Source organism: Pseudonaja textilis, chromosome 1 (genome assembly GCF_049901715.1).
Source record: "Pseudonaja textilis isolate UNSWEBS1 chromosome 1, rPseTex1.2, whole genome shotgun sequence".
Taxonomy (NCBI): Eukaryota; Metazoa; Chordata; class Lepidosauria; order Squamata; family Elapidae; genus Pseudonaja; species Pseudonaja textilis.
Genome location: NC_141990.1, coordinates 271,806,518 through 271,832,584, shown reverse-complemented (window position 1 = coordinate 271,832,584; position 26,067 = coordinate 271,806,518). Strand labels below are relative to the sequence as shown.

General features: G+C 40.5%; 1 long non-coding RNA gene across 3 annotated transcripts in view; it reads left to right on the top strand.

Annotated features, from left to right (window-relative positions):
- The first annotated feature begins 4,286 nt into the window (after window positions 1-4,286).
- The window catches only part of LOC148128209 (uncharacterized), a 40,343-nt gene continuing 18,562 nt past the window's right edge, over window positions 4,287-26,067 (top strand). For all 3 annotated transcript variants that reach the window (XR_015741469.1, XR_015741466.1, XR_015741472.1), the window contains exon 1: window positions 4,287-4,804. This is a non-coding gene — a long non-coding RNA (uncharacterized LOC148128209). The remainder of the gene's footprint in view (window positions 4,805-26,067) is intronic.

The following is a 26,067-nucleotide window of genomic DNA, read 5'->3' as shown; positions in this document are numbered from 1 at the left end:
GGTTAAGTTGACAGCCAAGTTAACTGTCTGTGAAATTGCCTTTGGAGGACAGATGACCACAGTTAGTTGGCTAGCCAAGCCAACCAGCCAGTCTGTGCCTTCCCCAAATAGATTGGAAAACAAGAGAGCATAGAATAACTGTTTTTATAGAGTGTTATCAAATGATGCAGAATACACCCTTTTCAGCCTGTGGGTTATCAGAAGAACCCTATAGATATATCTTCTTCTTCTATAGAGTGTGTTGTTTTGGGTTTTTTTGGTTTTTTTGGGGTTTGTTGTTTTTTTTTTTTTTTTTTTTTTTTTTTTTTTTTTTTTTTTTTTTTTTTTTTTTTTTTTTTTTTTTTTTTTTTTTTTTTTTTTTTTTTTTTTTGTTTGTTTTTTTTGGTTGTTGTTTGTTTTTTTTTTTTTGGTGTTTTGTTTTTTTTTTTTTTTTTTTTTTTTTTTTTTTTTTTTTTTGTGTTTTTTTTTTTTTTTTTTTTTTTTTGTTTTTTTTTTTGTTTGTGGGTTGTTTTTATTTTTTTTTTTTTTTAGTTTGTTTTTTTTTTTTTTTTTTTTTGGGGGTGGTGGAAATAAGTTTTTTTTGTTTTTTTTTTTTTTTCTTCTTTTTTTAGGACAATTATTGCTCTCCAGATGTGTTTTGAGAACACATTGAGAACAATTGGACAGATGACAAAAAAAGAGCAATAATAATGGAATTTACCTACTCTTAGCTAAAAAGAGAACATATCTAGGCATAGAAAGCACCTGGTTTCTCCTTTTCAATAACTCTTTCTTTTTCCTCAGCAGAGGTGTGCACACCTTTAGGTTCTTGTTTTTCACCAGAATTGTAGGATCCTTTAGATAAAATAAAAGTTCCAAATAGGGGCTCAGGATGCAGGCAGCAATTACGGATTAAGGTTCCCTAGACGTTTGTTTACCGAGTTGGAATTGGAACAAGCCTGTCATACACAAATCTACTGCCAAAAATATACTTGATTTCAACAGCCAAATCCAGAGCAGAGGTGGAGATAGAAGGTCTTGTTGTTGATCTTATACACTGAATTTCTCCAGGACTGTCTCCTATTTGCTTGCCTTGAATAAAGATGTTGAAAATTTCTATCAGATGTTTCATAGAAATGTGAAGATGTGAAATGTGATAGAGATGTGAAGTTTGTGGAAGCAGAAACCACATTCTTCTATGTGTTTGGAAGATCTTGGATAGTTTTACAAAGGCAGTGAAGTCACCCCTTTTTTGTAAAGTTTTTGTAAAAGTTTTGCAAACTTTTACTTTCAGTTATAAGAAAGTTGTTGAAACCGGGATGGCTGAAGGTTTTACCTGTTTCTCTTAGTGATTTGTATTGACATGTCTTGAATGGACCATTGTATATGAAGGAAATGAGGGGAGGGGGGAAGAGAAGGAGAGAGAGAAAGAGAGATGGTCTTTTGCAAATCACTTGTGATCCATCAGTAAATCTCAGCTAGTATCCTGCTCACTTGATTTGTTTAAGATTTAGGATCTGTGGTTGTCAGTGGTTAGAATGCAATATTGCAGGCTGACTCTGCCCGTTGCCAAGAGTTTGATCCTGACCAGTTCATTGTTGACTCAGCTTTCCATCCTTTTGAGATTGGTAAAATGAGGACCCAGATTGTTGGGGGTAATAGGCTGACTTTGTAAATTTCTTAGAGGGGGCTGTAAAACATTGTGAAGCAGTATATAAATTAAGTACTATTGCTATTACTGTATATCATAATGTATTTTATGTAATGATTGTTCAATGGGTTTGATCTTTCCTATCTATAATATCCTGTCATATAAAGTGCAAAAGAAGAAAACACATGACATGTTAGCATAATATATTATGTGTACCACTTGACCAACTCTCACTCCCCTGGCAACCTCCAGAGAATTCTAAGATGCAATTCTAAGCCAGCGTGTTACTTGCTTTGGCCAGTCTTCCACCAAGTATATCTGATGAGTGTTAAATGGAGAAAAGCTGGTCTACACATTTCCAAAGAACAAATAGACAGAAGAGACAGCATCATGCCTTCTGTAATATTAAGTTCTAGTGTTTGTGCCTTTGTCATACTCACTGTGCCTTTATTATTTATTGTACATTTTTCTATTATAGATTAAGACATGAATTGTATATGCCCTTTTATCATCTGTATATGTTTGGAGTGAAAAAGTACTTGCAGCTTTGTTATAGGTTGTATATATTATGCAATGTAGGATTATTAAAAAGTATTTGCAGCTTGTACAAAAATTTTAAAAATCTCAGATAAAAAGAAAAAAGAATACTACTGCAAAAGCAGTCATTGTTAATTTGTTTTTGAGTGTGTGTGTGTGTTTGCCATCATTTTCAACTCCTAGTGACCACATAGATATTTTCCATGTGTGTGTGTGTGCATGTACGCGAAAATCTTATATCTTCTGATTTGCACCGTAATTAAAATCCCAGGAGAACTGCAATTAGTAAAACAAGAGAAGCCAATTAACACAGAACAATCTATATGCAAAATGAAAGACACTGAACTTTCCTCCACAAGAATTCATGCAAAAAACCAAAACCTATCAGGGTGACAAAAGGAACTTAAAAATTAATGACATCTGCAAGGGAAAGCGCACCACAGTGAAGGGAACTGTAGGGATGAAACGCATAGTGGCTGTGGTCAGAGTGTGAGTGAAGACTGCAATATTCTGATCCTTCTCTTTCGCTCTGGTATCCTATTCTTTCTCTCTCCCAAGCTGCCAGCTGCAAGGAAAAGACAGATAGCTCTTACCAGAAGTATGAGCTGATGTTTTTTAGTGGGATTTTGAAATTAATCCCAAGGGTGTGTTGCCTTCTTCCAAAAAAATGCAGGTTGCTCAATCCTCCATAATCGAAAGCATACATCCACTTGTAGAGAATATTCCATAGCCTTGCATCTATTACAAGAAAGGGCTGCTTTTTTAACATGAGGTCATCTCATGTAATAAATTTGGGTGTGGCCCCTTGGTAACGTGGGCTTCTTAGAGATCCTCCGCAGTTTGCTGAAAAACTTTAGGATTGCACTTTTCTACTGACAATGCAAACGTTACAGCACTGGTTTTAATTGTTTATTGGGTTTTGTTTGTTTTAAAAAATCATGTTTGTATTTCTAAGGTTTAGGGAATCTTTTTATGAATCCAGTCTAATTGGATTGATGGTTCCCCCAAGCTGCAGCATTATGCTGCCTATTATGGCAGAAAGAAAGACAGACAGAAAGAAAGAAAGAAAAAGAAAAAGAAAAGAAGGGAGGGAAGGAGAAACTTTATTCTAAGCCTCAATTTTGTATTAATTTATACATATACTGTAAGTAATATTATCTTACAAAACTAGAAATCACTGCTGCCAACCTGATTTACTTTTGCATCATGGCCTCAAATTCATTGGGGGATGACTGAGTGCCTGCAGTTTACATCGTCAAGAGGTCATATGATTCAAACAAAAATAAATTACTTGTTGACCATGTAAATGGCATTAATACAAAATGGCATGTATAGAGTCCAGTCCAGACGAGGACTACAGTGGAAGGCGAAGAACTTCCTGATCCCATCTAGCTCTTGAATGGGGAAGGGAGATGAAAGGGGACTTTTAGCCCGTTAGCTTAGAGAATCCATGTTCAGGCATCCCTAAAAGCTGTTTAACCCATTGCACCTTTCCTTGACTTTCATATGTCTGGTGCGACATTCTTCCTTGGGGTAGTAATTCAGCTCATCTGAATGGCAACAAGGTGGAAAAGGCACTATGAACATATATTTCTCAGTTGTCTGAGTGAGCTAGTGCAAACAATGTCTAAGGCAAGTGAGCAAGAATCCAGTAAAGCTGGTTCAAAACATCTGACCTCAACTCCATTTCCCTATGAGTTCCCAGCTCCCAGAATTCTGAATTACAGGAAATCCCCGAGTTACGAACATTCCCTTAGCGAATGTTTGAAGTTATGCAATAAGCAAAGAGTTTACGAACAACTCCCAAAATTACGAATGTTGCAGCACCTTGGCAGTTGTTTGCCCTTACGAATGACCACAGAGGCTCTGCAACATTTGCCCGGCCTATTTCCCTCCTTCCAGGATTTCACAGGCACTCCACCTGTAGAGACTCACCTTGCGAATATCTCTTCTCCGTCGCGCTTTCTTTGCCTGCTTTATTGCTTCAATGCATTTCGGTGCATTCATAGAGAACAGGGGCCTAACGTACTGCGAGATTGTGCGAGATCAGTAGCGCAAGATAACATGCTACTGCTCTCACGTGATCTCACATTTAGGCCTCTATTCTCTGTGAATTGAGGCCTGGACATCCTTCCCTCCATTTGCCGTTTCCTTGCTGAACATGGCAGGGAGATTGCATCCCTGTAGGCTTTGGCAGCCCTTTCCAAAACGTTTTTGTTGGCAGCAGTGAAGCTTGGGAGGTGTGTCCCTCCTAAGCTCTGTTCCTACCAGCAAAGCCTTTTTGCAAAGAGCTGATGAAATCTACAGGGATGCAATCCTCAATGGTTTGGCGGTAAGAAAGAAGGCCAGAAGGGAGCGCGCGGCCCTTCATGCTTCATTTTTAGTCACCGAAGGCTTCATCAAACATGTTGGCAGTGAGAAAGGAGGGTCAGAAGGGAGCATGCAGCCCTCCATGCCTTGTTTTTCATCACTGAAGTCTTCATCAAGCACTTTGGCAGGGAAAAAGGAGGCCTGGAAGGGAGGACACAGCCATCTGCACCTTCTTTTTCATCACAAAGTCTTCATCAAGCTCTTTGCTGATGAGAAGAGAGGAAGCAGGCAAAGAAACAGGCTGGAGAGGAGGCAGATCTTCATAAGGTAAGTCACTTTGTGCAGCAGGATGGGGAGAGAGCAATTGTGGGGACCCCAGGAGAATGAGGTATCTCAGTGGGTCAGGGGAGGCCTTGGGTGGTCTGAAACAGGTGGCCTGTTCCATCACTGGGCCCTCTATGGCCTTTCCCACCCCAAGATACCTCATGTGCATTTCATGAACTGCGCATTCGATTAACAAATGCATGGGCGAAAGGAGGGAGTGATCACATTCAAATTATGCAATTCACTCCTACAACTCCTCGGGTTATGAATGGAATGGGCAGGCTCCATTCCATTCGTAACTCGAGGACTACTCTAATGGGAGTCCTCAGAGGAAATTCAAGCAGAAGACAGATAACTGTGGCTCTAAGTGCTTCCCTGTTTTCTTCCCTGTTGGAAGTGGTCAAGGAGATAGGAGAATCAATTCAAAGGGAAGCAAAACTGCAATGTGCAAAGCAAATTATACTGTAGAATGTATCCACTGGACAGGGGAACCCAGTTATGAGCCAGGGCATATGGGTTAAGTATTTACCTATAGTTAGAGACAACACAAAGTACAAATGGGAGTCAACTGCAATTTGATATCTGTCCTAGGCACACTAGTGTTTCCAATGTTATTACTTCAACTTCAAATTTGGCTGTCCAGTCAGGGTTGATGCCAGCAAACTTGAAATGGCAAGAAACTAGGCTTCTTATAAAATTTATTGGATTCCCCAAACATGAATTCTCTCAAATGTACCCGGAAAGTCCTGTATGCGAGTGCAAACGCAAACGAATTCCAAACCAGTGTAAATATTGATGCAGAAAATGTTTGCTGAAATTCCCAAATTACAAACAATTTAATGGGGAGAAAGATAAATGAATGGGAGCGTCATTGGTTCTTAAGAACAAACTATATTCTGGGAATTGCCAAGACCAAAATTGGAACCAGTATGCTGGCAGCTGGAGCATTTCGAAACCATAGCACAGGGGCTTTATTTCATTTCCCCACTCCAACTCCCACCATCCTTTCTAAATAAAATTGAGCCTGAGGGTGGGGATGGAAATTAAGCCTCTTGCAGCATTTCCCATGAAAAAGGACTTATACAGGAAATCTTGTGCATTTAGGATGCAAGGTACCTTTTTAAAATACTGTGCATCAGTCCTGCTGATCGTAGCTCATCTATAAAGCGGCAAGATATGGGCTAAGCTGGAAAGTGGACAAAAAAATCCTAGAAGGCAGGAAAGGGAAACCACTTCTCTACCATTACTGGGGGGAAAAAATGAATCACTGTGTCCATGAAGTCACCCGGTGTCCAAAGTAACCCACAGGAGACTACTTGAAGTTGTATTTGTCTTCAGTTTTAATAAAACTCAGAGCTGAAAATTTTGTGCAGACAGGGACCAGATTCTGTCCAAACAAAGCAATAAAGAAAGCATGCCTTGTTATTCATAATAATTTATTTGTAATAAGTACGTATAGTTAAATAAATATTGTCTTATCCAGCACTGGATGTCACGAAGCATAATCTCTGAGCTATGAGGAAAAAAACAGATTGTGATAGTTTGATTGAAATATGAAAATCACAACCAGGATCAAATGCATGCAGACTCCATTGGGGATGTCCCTACTTTTGTGGTGATATGAAAAATACTTGTCTGTCAGTACAAATGTGTAGAAAAGGAATATTGAGATGCTTGCTAAATGCATTGTCTATGTTTGTCATGGTTGCCTTCACTTTGGTCAATCAGTGATTGGCCTTAGCACTTGTTTGCAAGTCCTGTCCCTTCATAGTGTCTGTAAGAGGGTCCCAATCTGATAAACATTTCTCCACCGTCTCCAAAGCACAAAAATAAAACCACTCACTTCCTCTCACAAGCCGTGTATTTGTCTAGCATGAACAGTCTACAAAAAAAATTGGAAGGTTGCTAACCAATTCAGTGAAGATTATGAGAAATGATATGGTGGGAACTCAAGAATTCATGGACCAGAAACTATAAATTAACTATATCGACAGTATATAAAGAAAACTTGTATAAGATGTTTTACAGATGGCACTTAGCACCAGTAAAATTAGTGAAAATGTTTAAAGATAAATCAGCCAAATGCTGGAAGTGTCATCAAACACCAGGAACATACTACCATATGTGGCGGACTTGCATAGAAGCTAAACAATATTGGACAAAAATACACACATAGTTGGAAAAAAATGATTAAACAACATATAGATTTGAAACCTGAAATATTTTATTAGGAATGGTTTCTGAAGGTTACAGTAAAGAAAAAACATGTTTAATCATACATTTATTAACAGCAGCTAGAGTTGTATTTGCTCAGAATTAGAAAAGTGATAAGATACCAATAGAGGGAAAAGTAATTGAGAAAATATTTGAATGTGCAGAAATGAATAGATTAACACTGGAAATTAAAGAAAAAGAAGAATCTGATTATTTTATCAATGGTAAGAAAACAAAATAAATTAAAATGGATTAGATGAATATATAAAGCAATAAGAGAAGATTGGTAAAAATAGACATATTGGATATTACTTATATGAAAATAGGATTATTGTTATATTGTTTTATTGATAAGCAGAGTATTAATCATAAACTATGATATGTACTTAATTGACACATGGTTGAAATGGAATGGATTTATTGTATATATAACAAATAAAAAACTTTATTACAAAAAAAAAAGAATGCATGGACCAAAAAGAACCGATGGTGGTTTTCTGTCAACTGATGATCCCAATCAGCTTTCTCCAGGGTCACCTAACATAGGAGAGGAAAAAGAGATCCCAGAAAGAAAGAAGGGGGAAAAAACGGGGGGAGCATGTCAGTAGAAAAGCATTTCAGAAAGCAAGGGAGGCATTATGAAATGCCCTGACATTAATTATGGGAATTCTGGGAAATAAATGTGGAAACATGACTTTGGGGTACAGAGGGATGAATGGAAATGGGGTACAAAAATATTGGAATGCTTCCCCCTTAATTAAACAATTATGAAATGACAAGGGCCTGGACTTTATTCCAGTGCCAAATAAAATAGGTTAGAACGAAAGTTTACAATATAGATTGGTCAGTAATAAATTAGTGATCAAATGAAAGCATTTTTTTTGGGGGGGGGAGAGCTGGTGGGGAAGCAATACCCAAACTGTGCCCCCCAAAAAAGCAGGAAATCCTTTAAAATTAAAACTCTTTTCATAAAGAATGCAAATTTTGAAAAGCAGAATTAGAACCAGCCCTGTTTTCCTTTGTTTATGTGTACTGATTATACAGACTAATGATGCAATAGGATTTGAGGAACAGTGGGTTTCCCAAATTTAGCACAGAAAGTAGTTAGAAATGCTGACAAAAAATGCATCCGAGAAAGGATGAATTTACACATTCCATTTCATTCTGACTTTTCCTGTTGTGGCCCTAATATCCCTACATTGTTTTAATATAGATGGACTTTGCACCACATATATTTTGACCCTCATTTTGTTCCATTTATTAATACAAAATTCATCTCAATAGGTTTTTTTTCTTGGCTCCATAAAAACACAATGTGCAAGTTACATAGTTGGACGAACATTCCAGACAGCGGTGGGATTCAAACAAAATTTACTACTAGTTCTGTGGGTGTGGCTTGGTGGGTGTGGTGTGGCTTGGTGGACGGGGATTGGTGGGCATGGCAAGGAAAGTAAAATCCCCATTCCCTCCCCACCCCACTAACCTACTTTCCAGCTCCGTTCTCCTGTGTAGGGCAACAAAAGAAGACCCAGCTGATCAGCTGGGACTCGGGAGGCAGAGAATAGATGAGGGCACAGGCAGTCAGAGGTGGTATTTGCTGGTTCTCCAAACTACTCAAAATTTCCGCTACTGGTTCCCCAGAACTGGTCAGAACCTGCTGAATACCACCTCTGATTCCAGAATAACGTCCTCATTTTAATCCTAGTTCGTAAATTTGGAATTTGACATAGAACCATAAACAGTGTTTATTCCTAGTCTTCCATATCAAAATTTGGAGTTATTTCTTTAGTCGGGGCACAAAGTGATAAATTAAATGCCGTGTAGCCCAAATGGAAAGACAGAACTTGTAGCTGCATTAGGCTGAGGATCACAGTATCTGAGGATTTCCCTATGTTCCTTTTATTAACTGGCCAAAGTTTTATTTTCTGCCTTTTAGCATAATCAAAGGTAGATCTGGGTTACAACAATCAATTAATGACTTGGCATCAGCAAAGAAACAACTTCTTTCTACTCTAGGTAATATCTAGTCATGTCTGGATTTATGCAGCCCAGATTTAGTAATAGTAGACAAAAGTAAATAAGCTAATTGGGTTGTTCATTCATGAAGGGAGTGATACAGAAAAAGTCTGACAATGTTTAATGGACTCAGTTCTGATTGGAATTAAAAGATAGTTAATATGTTGTAAGAAGTAGACCATGACTCCTCATAACTTGTATAGGCTCAACTATTGCTAAATATCAACATCCTCCTTTGCTGTGGAGGACTCATCATTTTAGAACTGTTTTCAGGGAAACAGTCCTTCATTCAGTTTAAGAGAATTCTAAGCCTGTGATTTGGATCTTGTCAGCACTGCTTTTTGCTTTAGTCAATCCCATACCAGTGAGTTATACAATCCTTGGGCCAAAATAACAATCAGGCTTTACATAACTTCAGTGATGTCCAAATGAGGCTATAAACATTCTAGAACATTTGAACAGGACCCAGATACATATTTTGTATGACTGTTTTAGTTTTAATTAGTATTAAAACTCAATAAGCTATCTTCTAAACTCTCCTATGAGGCTAGACTTCATAAAAAATAGGATGCTGAAGGAATCAGTCAAATGAATGAATGAAGTTTACATATGAATGGTTGTTGAGAATTTTTTTCCTGAACTTTTAGTAAGCAAAGGAAATCTAAAATTAAGTGTGCAAAGGCATATATTTAGCCTTTACACTAGTTGATGCATGGTAATGGATTGATGGCAATACATAATTATATTAGCAATTAAATTATGTCACTTCTCACTGTACAACTTCCCACTTATGGATGGGAATTCTTCATCTCTGATTTATTAAAAAATAATTATTTTCATATTGAGAGTTTACCATAATTTAGAGGATGACAAGGAAATCAGAATTAAAATGGCAGTTGAGGCAGATTAGATGGTTTGAGGCATTCTACCAGGAAAGTATGCTGTTGTGTCATTGTTTATTATCTGATTTGATAGAAAGGCATTCCAAAAGTTAACCTCTTCTATTTGTAGCCTTTCTTCATTCGTTTTCTCATTGCTTCTTGCATCATCTCTCTTTTCACAAGAAAAAGAGCAAATAAGATATATATTAAAAAATTTCAATTTCATAGCATTAGAAAACCACTAACTTGTGATCATCTTTCTTCCATTCCTCTGAAAATTTTGGTGGATAATTCAGCCACCCTATTCTGTGCCCCCTTTATAGCAGGAAGGAGGGTGTGGGTTTTTTTTAACAGATGTGGGAATCTTACTTTCACAATTATCAACAAGCACAACTGTTTCCTTAGCATATGAGATTTGTCATAGAAGTTCTGTTTCTACTGAGTCTTTATTCATAGCCCTCTTTATTTTAATTAGGGTGAATCATTATTGCAGGCTGTATGGATATTGGGCAAAAACATGAATGGGGGTTCATGCTAATGAGAACTTTGCCTCCAGAGCAAGAATTGTTTCAACTTTTAAATATCCAGGAAAAGGATAAACATATAATTCTTTTTCTGCCTGTGATGATTTTCAGATGCATGATATAAAATGTAATTGCCTTCAAGTGGAACTTAGCTTCTTTGACTGCTGGGTAGCTTTGTTGACAACAGTATGGAAGTATTGTGGCCCTTGACGTTTCCATAGAGATATAAAATTTCCCTGAAATCAAATCCATTGCAGGATGAGGGCCTCTTTGTTGAAGGTGATGGACTATAAGCCATTAGGCTAGTCCAGGATGCTACTTGGTCGGTAGATATTTTTCAGCATATCAGACTAAGGCGGAAAGAGTGCGACCAGCCCAATGTTACCCAGCCAACTTTATGTAGATATAAATAACACAGATGTATATGCAGGGGTGGGCTTCAAAATTTTTAGCAAAGGGTTCTTTGCCCGGTTATTGGGTGGGCGTGGCCATGGTGGGCGTGGCCTAGTCAGCCTCCTGCACCACAGAGGGGGGGGGCGCGTTTTGCCCTCCCTGGGCTCTGGAGGCTTTCCTAGAGCCTCCAGGAGTGCGAAAATGGCCTCCCCAGGCTCTGGAGGCATTTGTCAGAAATGGTGTAGGGTCTCCTGCTTGGATGGGGGGTTGGACTAGATGACCTATAAGGTCCCTTCCAATTCTGATTTCTGTTATCTGGAGGCTTTTTGGAAGCAGGAAACAGGCCCATTTCTGGCCTTTCCGAACTTTTGGGAGGCCCATTTTTGGCCATCCCCGAGCTCTGCACACGCCCTGCACTTACCTGCATCCAAAATGGGCCACTTGGGGACTCCTGGGAGGAGAGGAGCTGGGTGGGCAGGGCCATCCAGGAATGGGATTTGGGGGTTCTCCGAACTCCACAGTGTGGTGTTCAGAAAAGACTAAGCTGAAGTCTTCACTCCGGTCCGTGTTTCCAGCGGGAACACAGACCGTTCCTATTGGCTGATGCCGTTTGACAGCCGGCTATAAAAGGGAGCTGTCAAACGGCATCAGCTGTTGTCCGCCAGCTGGCTGCCTTGTTAGCACGGCAGCCGCGGCAACCCTTTATTGTTTCAATAAAGTAAAAACTGAAGTTCGCTCCGAGTTTGCCTCAGGTTGTTCCGCTGTTCCACAACACACAGAATCATAGCTAGGGGCTCTCCCGCACCCCTGCGAACCCCCAGCAGCCCACCCTTGTGAGTGTGCATGCGTGCATTCCTGGTGTTTGGTATTTCCTGGTGTTCTCATATCTAAGTATCAAGTGAAGCAGTACAGAAGTCTAATTGCTATTGCTATCATTCTGCTCAGGTCCTGAAATCAGCCAAGGTTGGTTGCAGCTATCGATTTGGTCCAAAAATAAAAATGCCGTCGGGGTAAGAAATCTGTGTCCAAATCTAGACAAAATGCTAACACCCACTGCATACAATGTGTGTGTGTGTGTTTTTAAAATGTAAATAGTTTTCAATGGTCAATTTATTTTAGCCCTTCCCCCCATCTACCCTCCACTACAATACGCAAAGCAATTCCTAACAATGCACATAGCTGGGGAGGTGGGGGCAACCCCTTATTTCCAACTTGGTCTCAGGAAAGCCACAGGAAACCAAGCTGACTCTCTGACTTTGGAAGCAATCAGTCTCTCCTTCTCTCTTTTCCTGAGGACCACACACACACTCAAGTCCACATCCAGATTGGTTGCGGATGGTCTGGGCTGAGGCTTGATAATCAAAAAGGAGCATTTCTCTACTACCGTATACATTTAAACTAGCTTCATTACATTTTCCTCAGTGGTGGGATTCAAATTTTTTTTACTACCGGTTCTGTGGGCGTGGCTTGGTGGGCGCGGCAGGGGAAGGATACTGTAAAATCTCCAGGAAAGCTTTGCAAAGTCCTATTGTATACCAAGATCTTGACTAAGTCCATGGTACAAATCGGAGTCCTTTTGAAATAAGACCAGAGAAATAAATGGGATTTAAGCTAAAAAGGGCTAGGCCATCCTGATTTCAACAGAATGGCTTTGAGTAAGTCTGAATTTACTTCATCTTGGAAAATGGGATAATTTAGAACATATTCTGATCAATGCTAGATATCTAGTAATCCTTAAGATTAATTTAATTCAGAATGTACCCTAGCTGCCACAATAAACCTTAATCTGGCAAGTATCACACATGACCTATTGAGAACTGTGTTTACATTACAGTCCTTTCAGAAGAAGGAAAAGAATCAATTGCATTCCTGAACTGAGCCAAATACATTTTTCATACTGTCACAATCTGTTTTTCCCATTCTGGTACCCTCCCCGTATCTTGGATGTGACTCCCACACTCCTTACTTGGCCAAGTTATAAACATCTCCTTAAACATTGCAAAATTCTTTTGTCCAATATTAACATACTGGAATCAAAGCCTCACTGGGACTTGAAAAAAAAACACCTTCCACCGTACAAGCAGAATGAAGCACTCTTTAAAAAAAAAAAACTATGTTAAACTTTTAACAAAAAAAGAAAATTATATCAGTTTCTTTGAATCCCCAATTCCATAGAGATTCAGTAGAGAAAGCCATGGAAGTAGTAGAAAAATGGTACAGGGAAAAGGTAGAAGAGAAAACAAATTGTAAGACAAATAATGGGTTTTCTCTTATGCAAAAGAAGTAAAAATGAAGACCCTTCCATACCACACACCCTGTTGTTGCTTGCCCTCAAGTAGAAACCAACAACTGCAGTGACAGATCTTTAACCACTAGATGGTTCTAGTGGTCCAAATCCTGGTTTCCTAAAAATATAGCAGAATTAAATGGTTAAAGCACTGCCCCTGCCTATCCTTTTGCCCAAAGCTCAGGGTCACCCACAATGAAACTGTTTGAGTCAAGTTCCATTATGTTTGTAACCATGTAATTCTGTTTTGGGATTCCCTAGCGGTGACAAGAATAGCATTGAGCTGCGCCCTTTGCTCTGAAGGCTCCAGGATTATTATGATGGCGAGGAGGATTTTGCATAGCATGCAAAAATTCTCCAGGCTGCCTTCAATACTGGATACTTCAATTTTTCAAATAATTCTGTTAACTTTTTTTTTTAATGCAAATGTTCTTGCTCTCTCCAACCGAAAAGCATGTGGGGTTTTTGGATGCCATGTTACATGTGCTACACAGCAGAAGCTCTCTTCTCTGACCCTTATTCCCTGGTAGCATAATTGCAACCTGAAACCAGAAACTCTTGCTTCGGGGCAGGCTGTAATGACTGGAAGCAATATTGACATTGCAAATCTCTCTTCTCTCATATTAACAATGAACAAATGGGAGGAGAGCCCACTTTTCCTGTTATAACTGGCACAGGAGCTGCAATGAGGCAGTTTCATCCCCTACTGTTTGGGTAACTGGTCACAGGGGAGAAGTGAAAATGAGATTGATCCTCTGCCCAGATTTTCAGGAACTGGGACAACAGCAAGGTGTTTTCTTCACCTTAACCCAAGTGCCTCAGCTGTAGGCCCCTGTAGGAATACATTTGGCACTGTCAACAGTTCAGATGTATCATGTATTTTGATTTTTGAGAGAGAGGAAAGGAGCCCTGGTGGTGGCGCAGTGGTTAGAATGCATTATTGCAAGCAGACTCTGCCTACTGCCAGGAGTTTGATCCTCACCGGCTCAAGGTTGACTCAGCCTGCCATCCTTCTGAGGTGGTAAAATGAGGGCGCAGATTGTTAGGGGGAATTTGCTAACTCTGTAAACTGCTTAGAGAGAGCTGTAAAGCAGCAGTCGCCAACCAGTGGGCTGCAGAGTAATATCACCCCCAAAGCACCCCCCAAAGCAATTAATCCAGGCTGCGCAGAAACACAAGTCTGCATCACCCACTCATGCCTTACCTGGCAAACTTGCCTGTTCAATTGCTATTTTTCTTTCTTTTTCTTTCCGACCATCAGCTGTTCTGCTGTGCCGGAAGATTTAGATTAGCTAGAAAGCAGGAAATAGTTGCATTTCTTGTTTTCTAGCTAGTCTTTAGATCTTCGGCTCTGCTTTTAAGCACAGCCGAACCTCCCTTAGGACTGAAGGTTCTATTATTCAGTGCAGACTCACGGCAAGCAAATTTTATGTGACAGACTGAGCTAGCCAATGGCAGAAAGATAGATCACTGAATGATTCTGTGAGCAACTCAATCTGCCTGCCTGCTTTGCATGATTTTGGGTAAAAGTTGCTCTCTTTTTATAACAAAAAATCCAATATTTACATATATGGTGCATTGTGAGTTAATTTTATGAGTTTGCTTGCAAGCAAATTTTATGTGACAGACTGAGCTAGCTGATGGCAGATAGATAAATCTATGAATGAATCTGTGATTCTGTGAGTAACTCAATCTGCCTGCCTGCTTTGCCTGATTTTGGGTAAAAGTTGCTCTTTTTTATAAAAAAATTCAATATGCCCAGCCAGTCACATGACCACCAAGCCACACCCACAAATTAGGCCACACCCACAGAACCGGTTAGTGGTCCTTGAGATTTAAAATTATGAGTTTGGTGGTCCCTAAGGTCTAAAAGGTTGGTGACCCCTGCTGTAAAAGCACTATGAAGCAGTATATAAGTCGAAGAGCTATTGCTACTTGTGGCATTTTTTGCTGACATGTGCAGATCATTTGGTTGATTGTTACAACCTGACTTTGGTGGACAGAAGGGCAGCCAAATGTGACGGTAGAGCAGAGGTGGGCACCTTTTCTGTTCTGGAGGCCACACTTTCTTCTGTGCCTGTCCAGGGACAATAGCATCATGATGTCACAGAAGTGGCTTGTACAGGTAGTCCTTGACATAAGACCGGCTGTATGTTGTAATGGCTGTAAAATTATTTTATTACTATTTTTGTGGTAGTCATTAAGAAAATATGATGGTCGTAAAGTGAACTTGGCAGTCGTTAAACAAACGCCACTGTCATTAAGCAAACCAATGGTTTGCTATAGGCATGGTTTTGCTGAAAACCAGAAGCGAGTGCTAGTTCTTGGCAAAAACATCCTAAAATGCAGGATTTATTTATGTATTTATTTTATATTGCCGCCTATTCGCCCATAGCGACTTGAGCCAGCTTACACAATGTAAAACCATATTTAAAACAAAAAATAAAAATAAAAACAATAAAAATTAACAAAAAGAATCAAATAAATTAGTAAAGTACAATAAGGAACAAAATTTGGGAAAAAAAGAAAAAAAGGATGCTCCAAATACCATCACTGCAGTCAAATAATCAAAGTTATTAAGTGGTAAAGTGACTATAGACAGCATCTGACTGTCAGAACTTTGAACCCGGGTCATAAGTCTCCTTTTTCAGGTCACTTGTAACTTTGAATAGCCACTAAGCAACCGGTTGTAAGTCAATGACTACTGTATCTCAGTGGTGGGATTCAATACATTTTACTACCGGTTCTGTGGGCATGTCTTGGTGGACAGGGCAGGGGAAGGATACTGTAAAATCTCCATTCCCTCCCCACTCCTGGGGGAAGGTTACTTCACAATTCCCATTCCCTCCGTATACCACTAACCTGCTTTCCAGCTCCGTTCTCCTGTGCAGAGCAACAAAAGGAGACCCAGCCAATCAGCTGGGACTTGGGAGGCAGAGAATAGATGGGGGCAGAGCCAGAAGTGGTATTTGCCGGTTCTCCAAACTACTCAAAATTTCCACTACTGGTTCTCCAGAACTGGTCAGAACCTGCTGAATACCAGCTCTGCTGTATCTGTATTCTGGATAGGGAAGAGTAAAGCCAAATCCAGATTGCCAACTTTGCAGTAAAGGGAGAATCAGATGCTTTGATGAAAGTAGTGTATAACTTAAGTAAAAGTCTACTTGTAATGTCTATGGAGATTCTCAGTCATCCAGGTCATAATCGTCCTAAAGCTGCTTTTTCAACAGGCAACCGGACTTTCTGCCTCTTGACAAAACACCTTTGGGTCTTCTTGTAATGCAAGTGAGCCTAAAAGCCCCACATGGGAAAATGTTCTGCATGTTTTCCTCAGGGTTCATTAAAGGGCATACGTTTTTGTGAATTGCTGCTAACTACATCAGACTGATGTATGATATAAATTGGCATGTGGTGCAATTAGGGGGAGGGGGAATAGCAACAGCACTTAGACTTATATAATGCTTCACAGTGCTTTCCAGCCCTCTAAGTGGTTTACAGAGTCAGCATATTGTCCCCAACAATCTGGGTCATCATTTTACCCACCTCAGAAGGATGGAAGGCTGAGTCAACCTTGAGCCTGGTGGGATTTGAACTGCCAAATTGTAGGCAGCTGGCTGCAGCAGAAGTAGCTTGCAGTACTGCACTCTAACCACTGAACCACAGAGGCTCCTGTGAGGAATGGGGGAATGGGGCAAGTTGGATGGAGAAAGAGAGCAGAAGATTATGCAGATGCAGGTTACCTGAGAGACACCTTACAAATATCTTATGAATGATTATTTATTTTATTTAACGTATGATGAGAACATGACAGAAGGTGGGATTCAAAATTTTTAACAACCGGTTCTGTGGGTGCAGCTTAGGTGGTGGGCGTGGCTTGGTGGTCATGTGCCTGGGTGGACATGGCTTGGTGGTCATGTTATTGGCTGGGTGTGGCCAACTCAATATCACTCACATTGAGGCACGCATCTCCTCACCTGGCCTCTCATGACTGTGGGGATGCTGCAACAGTTGTAAGTGTGAAAAATGGTCCTGTCACTTTTTTCAGTGCCATTGTAACTTTGAATGGTCACTCCACACAAGCAAAGTACCAGCAAAGGAGGGGAAAAAAACTCCAGAGATGTTCCTAAGACAGGAAGTCTAGTCCTGCCAAGAATGTAATAAGGGTTAACGGAGAGGCAGTTCCTGTAAGCAACACCAGAATGTTTCTTTCCTGCCTTCCTTACAGGATTAGGCCATTAATTTCTTCTAACAACCAGTTCTCTGAACTGCTTAGAATGTTAATAACCGGTTCTAGCAAATAGGTGCGAACCTGTAGAATCCCACCCTTGGAAGTAAATATATACATGCACAATCCACATAATTATATACAAAACGTCTATGAGATGTTCCTCTCTGGTGATATTGATTGATATCACTGGCATTCAGAGAAATGATCAGGTAAGTCATGAGGTTAAAAAGAGTTTAAAATGTACAAGTTAAAAACCTAATGAAGAACAATTATAATACATTAAAATTCTATTCTAAAACAAATGGTTGTTTTAGAGAAGCAACTTTGTAACAGCAACACTGAGAAGGAAACTAATGAACTCACATCCAAAGATTTCAGGCAATTCCCCCCTCCCCCTTTCTAGGACCTCATACTATTTAAATCTTACACCATTCTAACCATTCGATCCATTAAGAAAGTGAGCTGCAGCTCACAAACACTTATAACTTTTAATAACAATTAAGAGTTGAAAAAGATGCTCCTAGACTCCTGGGGTGGGGTGGGGTTTTTTTTTTTTTGGTACTATAGATTAACACAGCTTCCCTCCTAAAATGTTCTCCGAAACATTAACTGAATTCTGATGCCTGTGCAAGTTGAAGCCTCCAGAGTATGCGTGGCTGAATTTCATAACCAGCTTGAACTGTTGCAACCATTCAGTTCACCACTCACCCACATGCTTCATATGGGATCAGCAATGTCACATCACGGGGAGACACAGTGGAAAGTTTTGAGCCAGGTGGAAGAAAGGTTATGGGATATGGCTGGTGGAATACCAGAACTGGAAACACTAATCAGAACTCTTTAAACATCCCATCCAGAGGTGGGCTGCTGCCTGTTCAGACCGGTTTGCCTGTACCAGTAGTTCCGACCACCAGCTGGGCCAGAGGTGGTGTTCAGTAGGTTCTGACCCGTTCTGGAGAACCGGTAGTGGAAATTTTGAGTAGTTCGGAGAACCGGCAAATGCCACCTCTGACTGCCCCTGCCCCCATCCATTCTCTGCCTCCCGAGTCCCAGCTGATCGGCTGGCTCTTGTTTTGTTGCCCTGCACAGGAGAACAAAGCTGGAAAGCAGGTTAGTGCAATGGGGAGGGAATGGAGATTTTGCAGTATCCTTCCCCTGCCACGCCCACCAAGCCACACCACACCCACCAAGCCATGCCGACAGAACTGGTAGTAAAAAATTTTTGAATCCCACCACTGAGCTGGGCCCACCTACCCACCCTGGTGCTATCCCGTCCTATATATCTCACTCTCGCTCTCCCTGCACACGCAGCCCAGCAGATTTCCAGGCCTTGCCCACTCTACTCACTGTGGCTGTCCGCGAAGGTGTGCTGGAAGCGGCATGCATGAAATCACCGTGTGTTTGAAGCCGCGCAGAAGCGCAGAATGAGCATGCTCACATTTTCAGTTCTGCGCTAGGCAAACCGGTTGTTAAATTATGTGAAGCCCACCTCTGATCCCATCTGGTATAACATATCATAAAATGTGATGAATATCTTTACATTCTATAAAGAACTATATTCTATAAAGATCTATAAAGAAGTAATCATGATAACAGAAGCGGTTGTAAGATGTGGCAAGGTTTGCTTTCGGCAGACCTCCCCTCTCAGCAGCTGCAGTTCTATGGCGAATTGCCTTTCCACAGCAATAAGGAATGTCACTAATCATGCAAACATATAGCTACTATAAGCAGAGGAGATGGCAGAAGAAAATCTGCTAGGGTGACAGGATTTTACTCCCCTGCAGTAGTTATAAGATGCATGGCAAGTGCACAAGCTGAACAAGCAACATTACAATATCTCCCGGTTGAGCTTCAACTGATGTGTTGTTAAAATTGTTACAACAACCTACTGTTAAAAGCAGACAGTGACAAAAGAGAAAGCAGAGATCCTTAAAGGGGAAATGTGCTTCCTTCTCGTAACTTTCTCTTTCCAGAGCTTCATAAAAACATCTTTACAATTGTGTGTGCTATGCATTTTGAATGCATCTTTATATTTGTATTAGTATACTATTAAACCTTTTCCTGTCCTACTAACCTTATCATAAACCCTAACATAGCAGAATACAAAGGAAATGTGTTTCATGCACATACACACACTTGCAAACTTTCTGATCTTACAACCTGAAAATGCAAACTAACTTCACACCTATTTTGCAGTGTTTTAGGCACACCTTTGAACCCTCATTGTTTTAACTGGGATTTGGAAATGGAACCGTAGCAAAAGCCCTACATATTTTTTTTTACAACTTTTAAACTCAAAAATAGAAGTCAATTTCTTACTTGCAACTAAATTGCTTGGTTCGACGTTTTTGTGAAAAGGCGAAGACTTGCCTAGCTTAATGAACACGGGTCTTATACACTTCATAAGAGATTCAAAACGCCTATCAAGTCAGTTGAAATGATTATCTCAACCAAGATAAGGATAATAATGGGGCACCAGCAGGATTCATACTGAGATTTCAGCTTTGTTTTTGCTTCAGACAAAGCAAAAAGATGGGAAAAAACCCCTCCTGGAGGTGAGGAAGTAAGGGACAGAGCGGACTTTGTGATACCATTAGTCTTCATTTCCTGAGGAAATGGTCAAAACTTGGGAGCACTTAGCTGTCAAAATCCTTTTCATATTTAAACCCTGCCATAGGAAATTCTGTTTGGGATTCCCTGCCATTTCCCTAGGGAACACTATTCTAGAGTGAGGTTGAGCAACTCACTTGGTAGTTGATTGTGTTTCTATTTAGGCACATAACTTTAGAGAATGAAGGGTTTCTTTCTCCCACAGTAGCTGAGCCGCACACTTTGCAATTAATTTTATTTTAAAAATATGTCCCATGTTTGGGAAAAAGGATGGCTTCAGAATGCAGAATTAAAAGATTTCTGAAGCCTTGTTTCTATATGTAGTCCTCACTAGCTACTTTGCCAGGAGACAAAAATAGGCAAGGCGGCCTAATCTAAGGCAGTGTTCTTTGAAGAGCCTGATCTATCTGGAGATCTGTCTCCCGTCCATTGGCAACACACTGCTGCACTGATATCATTCAAGCAAATGGTGACAAATGGTGAGGAAATGCTATTACACATAGTTCTTGACTTATGACAGTAATTAGGCCTGGAATTATGGTTATAAATTGTGGTAAATTGCTAAGAGGATCAGCAGAGGTCCTCACCCAATTTTACAACTTTTTTTGCGGTGGTTGTTAAGGGAATTCAGCAATTGTTAAACCGTCTGTTTTTCCCTAATGGTATTTTTGCTGGAAACCAGAGGTAAACACTGGAAATGAGCAACCCACCCACCCACCCACCGAAAATCAGAGTCACATGACCACAGGACTCTGCAAACAGCCATAAAAGCAAACCGCTTGCCAATTGACCAAAATATGATCATGTGACTGCAGGGGACAGTTTGCAGCCATCCGAACTTTGAAATCAGGCTGTAAGTAGCTTCTGGGAGGTCCGTGGGAACTTTGAACTGTTTCTGAGTAAGCAGTTGTAAAGCAAGAAGTTTCTGTTCTTCCCAAAGAGCCATCAGTTCTAGAGCCAATGCAGAATATCGGTATACTTACCTGCAAATGTTCAAGAGGGGTTGTGCCAGATACTGTAGCAGTTCTACAGCTCCACATTAACGATACGCTAATTTAAAGGGCAACTGAGGAGATGTTAGAACAGAAATAGAAACACAGAAGGATTTGCTTGCAGAAACATTTTATCCTTCGCTATAAATCATGGTATCTTAACTGCAAAACAGAAAGGAACTCCAGAAATCCTACACAAGCCACTTCAGAGTTTAGACTTGGAAGTATCATGGCAATCTTTTCATCTTGAAAGAAAATCCAAGTTGTAAAGCGTTTTTCAGAAATGAGCATCAACATAGTGGAAGAGTGCCAGACTGGGGAAGGCTGGCAGTGAAACATTTGGCTGGCTGCTTTTGGAAGCCAATTTTCTGGAAGTAGCAGAAAATCGGGGAATCATAACGCAGTTGTCAATTCGCCATTGACGCTTCAACATACTTTACTTGTTAACTGCAACATGATTGCGACATAATTTGGGGGGGGCAAATCATGTCACTTTTAAACATTTAGAAATAGTACAGCCTTGGAAAATTTTTAGCTCTAGTGTTTTATTCGCCAATTGCTTCCATGTGTCCTGGCACCAGTACCGGTTTGTGGATGGCTAGGAACCAGGTCGCATAAGCGAGTGAAGCTTCATCGGTGCAACCGTGGAATCTAGACAGAGCACAAAAACACCACCCCCAGTTTGTGGAAAAATGGTTTTTCACAGAACCGGTCCCCAAAAGGTTGGGGACCACTACCCTGATTTACAAGTATTTGTTTAGTAACCATTCAAAGTTACAACAGCACTGAAAAAAAGTGACATGACTGTTTTTCACACTGTTGTAGCATGCCCACAGTCACATGGTCAAAATTCAGGTGCTTGGCCACTGGCTCATATTTATGACGGTTGCGGTGTCATGGGTTCATGTTTTGCAACATTCTGACAAGCAAAGTCAATAGGGAAGCCAGATTTACTTAACAACCATGTTACTAATTTAAACAATGGCAGTGATTCGCTGAACAACTGTGGCAAGAAAAGTCATAAAAGGGGGCAAAACTCACTTAACAACTATCTCACTTAATAACAGAAATTCTGGGCTCAATTGTGGTCACAAGTCGCGAACTAGCTGTACCATCCCTGAAAAATGAATTACCAGTCTCTGTTTATTGTTCTGAAACCTCCTCAGTCTGTCATTTGTAAAATGGCTATTTTAAAATTGGCTATTTTGCAAGTCAAAATGTGGACGTTAAGCGGGATCAGGCCTGGTTAACACTTGAAGGGGAAAGCATCAGGAAATAATAAGATTATAGACTAAACTGCAGAGGGTTTGGTTTTTTTAATTCCCAAAGAAGGTAGTACCAAACTATTCTTATGCAGTTGCCAGGAATTTCTCAAAACTCCAAAAGTGTTCTAATAGAGGAGGGGTGTCAAACTCAAGGCCCAGGAGCTGGAGCCGGCCTGTGGGGTGCTTAGATTTGACCCACAGGGCTGCCCTGGAAACAGTGAAGGACCAGCCCACCTCTGCCAGCCAAAACGGAGCTCATGAGGGACCCCCCCCGAGCTCTATTTTCACTGACAGTGGTTTACAAGAGGCCGTTGCAGCCGAAAACAGAACTCAGGAGCCCATATTTGCTGGCAGAGCGCCCAGGCCACCACAGGCACCCGACACAAGTGATGTCATACTGACCACACCCACCCTGGCCACGCCCCCCCACCCCCCCCAAGGTCAAACACAATCCTGATGCGGCCCTCAATGAAATTGAGTTTGACATCCCTGTAATAGAGGAACAGAATAGTATCTTGGAAACCCTACTAACATTTTTAGAATTCACAACTGAATACATACAGTATTTGGGATATTTGTAATTCAGTTGCTTACCATCCTAGTTCGGTATAAAGCAATTGGAGATAAACTTCTCTCTGAACTCTGCCCCCTGGAAAACAAACTTGTGAGATTTACAAATTCTGGGATTCTAGGGAATTTCATTGGCGAGCTAAAACTCTGATCTGCACGTCCAACAACCTAAGGAAAACGTTCAGAGATCAATGTACTTTCAGTAGGAAACATTTGTTTTCTTCTGTCTTGCCTTGAGAAAACTCTGATGCCATAATAGAACCAAAGTTCACTAGTACAAAGTTAATGTCGCTATCAAGGGTTTTTCTGGTAAAATGGAACTTCAGTTCCACAGCTCAAGTATTTTACTGTCAAAACTACAAAGGTCAGAAGCATTGTATCTGCCCAGGAATGTTTCATTTATTATATATTTATTCTTATCAATTTTCCTCCAGGGGTTTAAGACAGCATGCATATATTGTATGGTATTCTTCTCAATTTTCTCCCAAACAACAGTCCTATAATGGAGGTTTGGGCTAATCAAAAATTGATGGTTCAGTCACCCAGTTAGCTCTGAGAGCCAAGGATGGATTTAATGTAAATCTGTTTCTTCCTGCTTTAACAGTTTAATCACTAAGGCTGTATTAAAGTGCTTATTTCACTTTGGAGCAAATTCCATCTGTATGCAGATGTCAGCTGAGTTGAGAGATAAAGATTGGAAACAGAAACCTATGGACTTTTGAACTTTTGAACAGAAACAAAGGAATTTAAAAAAAAGAATTATGCTATTTAATGAAACCCTTGTATCACTGAAACAAAGAATAGCTATGAACAAAAAAAGGAAAGTTCTCAATCAGATGCTTCCAATGTCTGAGTTGCTTTTATGTTTATATATTTGCTGGATTGCTGATATTAGCTGAAAACAATAATATATTGTTGTTTAATTTCATTGATCAAGCATACAGCTAGGAGGAAAAGAGGCTGAAATTCCTTTCAATCAGTCATCACCACATCAATTCTTGAGGCCAAGGGGACAGGTTGTTTTGTCTCCATTCAATGAAATAGTCTCTGAACTTCTGCACAGAATGAGGTATAAGATGTGACAATTTGCTATTAGCATTAGGTTCATTATGACAAAATAATAAGAGTTGGAGACACAACCTGTAATTTGTTACCTTTATGTGATCCTGAATATCTTTCTCAGGTCTACTGTGGTTACCCAAAAAGCCCTGAAGCAGAGGTGGTATTCAGCAGGTTCTGACCAGTCCTGGAGAACCAGTAGCAGAAATTTTAAGTAGTTCGAAGAACCGGCAAATACCATCTCTGACTGGAGATTTTACAGTATCCTTCCCTTGCCATGCCCACCAAGCCACGCCCACAGAACCGGTAGTACATTTTTTTGAATCCCACCACTGCCCTGAAGGTGTGCCCACAGATTATGACTGCTGGCTCAGTCTGGCAAGGGACAATCAGATCATGTGGACAAGCCTTCAGGACATAAGTTCTTCTATTCACTGCAAGGGCCTAGGGCTCAATCTGTCCTCATACACTCATTCCCAGCTGGAACCAGACACAAAGAAAGAAGGAAAACCACTGCAAAACGATGCCACCAATTCCCAGTCCCTGAAGCCAACTCAGAAAAATACCGTGTTGATGGCATTGAAAGCTGCTAAAAATCCAGGAGAGCCAGGACAGTTTTACCAGCCCCATCCCGAGACCTCCAAAGATTATCAGCAAGTTTCTCAAACCAGGGATGGGATCCGACCGGTATAACTACCAGTTCTGTTGCTCTGCATCGCGTGTGCATGCGTGAGTCGCGTGAGTGCAATTTACGACCTGCTGAGCTGCCCGGACAGCTGAGCAGTGGTGTGTGCAATGGTTGGAAAAGCCCTTTTTCCCTGCTTTTTCAACCGCGGCTGTGTCGCGCAAAGCAGCTGTGGTTGAAAAAGCAGGAAATAAAAGTCAGGTAAGAGCCCGGGCAGGCTGGTGGGCCAAACCAGCAGCAGACATAGAACCGGTTCTATGTCTGCTCTCTGTTTGCTGCTTTTCAGAGCAACCGGTTCCACAGAAGTGGACAGAACCGGTAGAATCCCACCCCGTCTCAAACCCCATTAGCCAATTTGATTTCATGAATTGTCTTAGAAGGCCTCCCAAACTATTTTAATTGGTAAGCTTAGGACAGTAGGGGGAGAAAGAACAGTATAAGTGAGTATAAGTAAATAAGTGAGAACACAGTTTTGTGGTTTTTCCTTCAAGTGACATGACTGTTGTTATGCGCTCCAGTACTTGCTTGTTGGTCACCTTTGCCATCCAAGGAATATGCAGGAGCCGTCTTCAGCACCACAGCTCAAGCTGATGTGTAACAGCAGAGCGGAAAGAGAAATACTGGCATTAAAGAGGAAATGCATTGTAGTTAAGCAGCTTGAAGTTTTGTCATCTAGAAGTAGTTCACTATGTCAAGGTGCAGGCTATGTATAGCCAAGTTATTCTAGTACCTAGAATGGAAAACCCCATCGTCTTCTCTTCCTCCTCCTCAGTACCAAACAGACAGAACAATGAGGGACAATTTACAGTGTTTTCATGCCATTCAATGTTTCCTGCCTCACCTTCTCAGTTGGGAGGATCAGTCCTGCCAGGAGAAACAGGAAATCACTTAAGTCAGTGGTTCTCAACTTGTGGTCCGCGGACCACTGGGGGGGCCGCAGTGTCATCACAGGGGGTCCACGAAGGCTTGAAGAAATGTTATGATTTAAATCTAGAGTTAAGTCTTGGTGGTCTGTGGCTACAAAAGGTATTTAAACGGGGTCTGTAATGAAGAAAAGGTTGAGAACCACTGATTTAAGCAATGAAAAACCAGACAGAAAAATAATCATGCAACACCGAATAAGAAGAGTGTTACATCTATGATCTATCCTTCCCCAACGTTATAATATATTCAAAACCACTGCATTCACTTATAATCCAATTGGAATATTGTATTTGTTTGCTAATTTATCCACTACACTTTAATCCCATTTGTAAATGACGTTTTTTTATACAGAGTTAACTACTTTCAAAATCACAAAGTGCTTTCAGGTTCCCGTTTCTCAGTTTGGGAATTGAGTGCGTCTGCAATTATTTTCATGAAGATTACAGGATCTAAATACACTTCACGCTGAATTCTGTCCTAATTTTTAAAAAACAATGTTTGATTTGTTTCAATCAACTTGGAAAGAATAGAAATAAATTAATACTTCCAACATAGATAAAATATTTTTTTAAACCCTGCCCTGTGTCATAGCATAAAATGCCCCTCAAAGTAGATTGC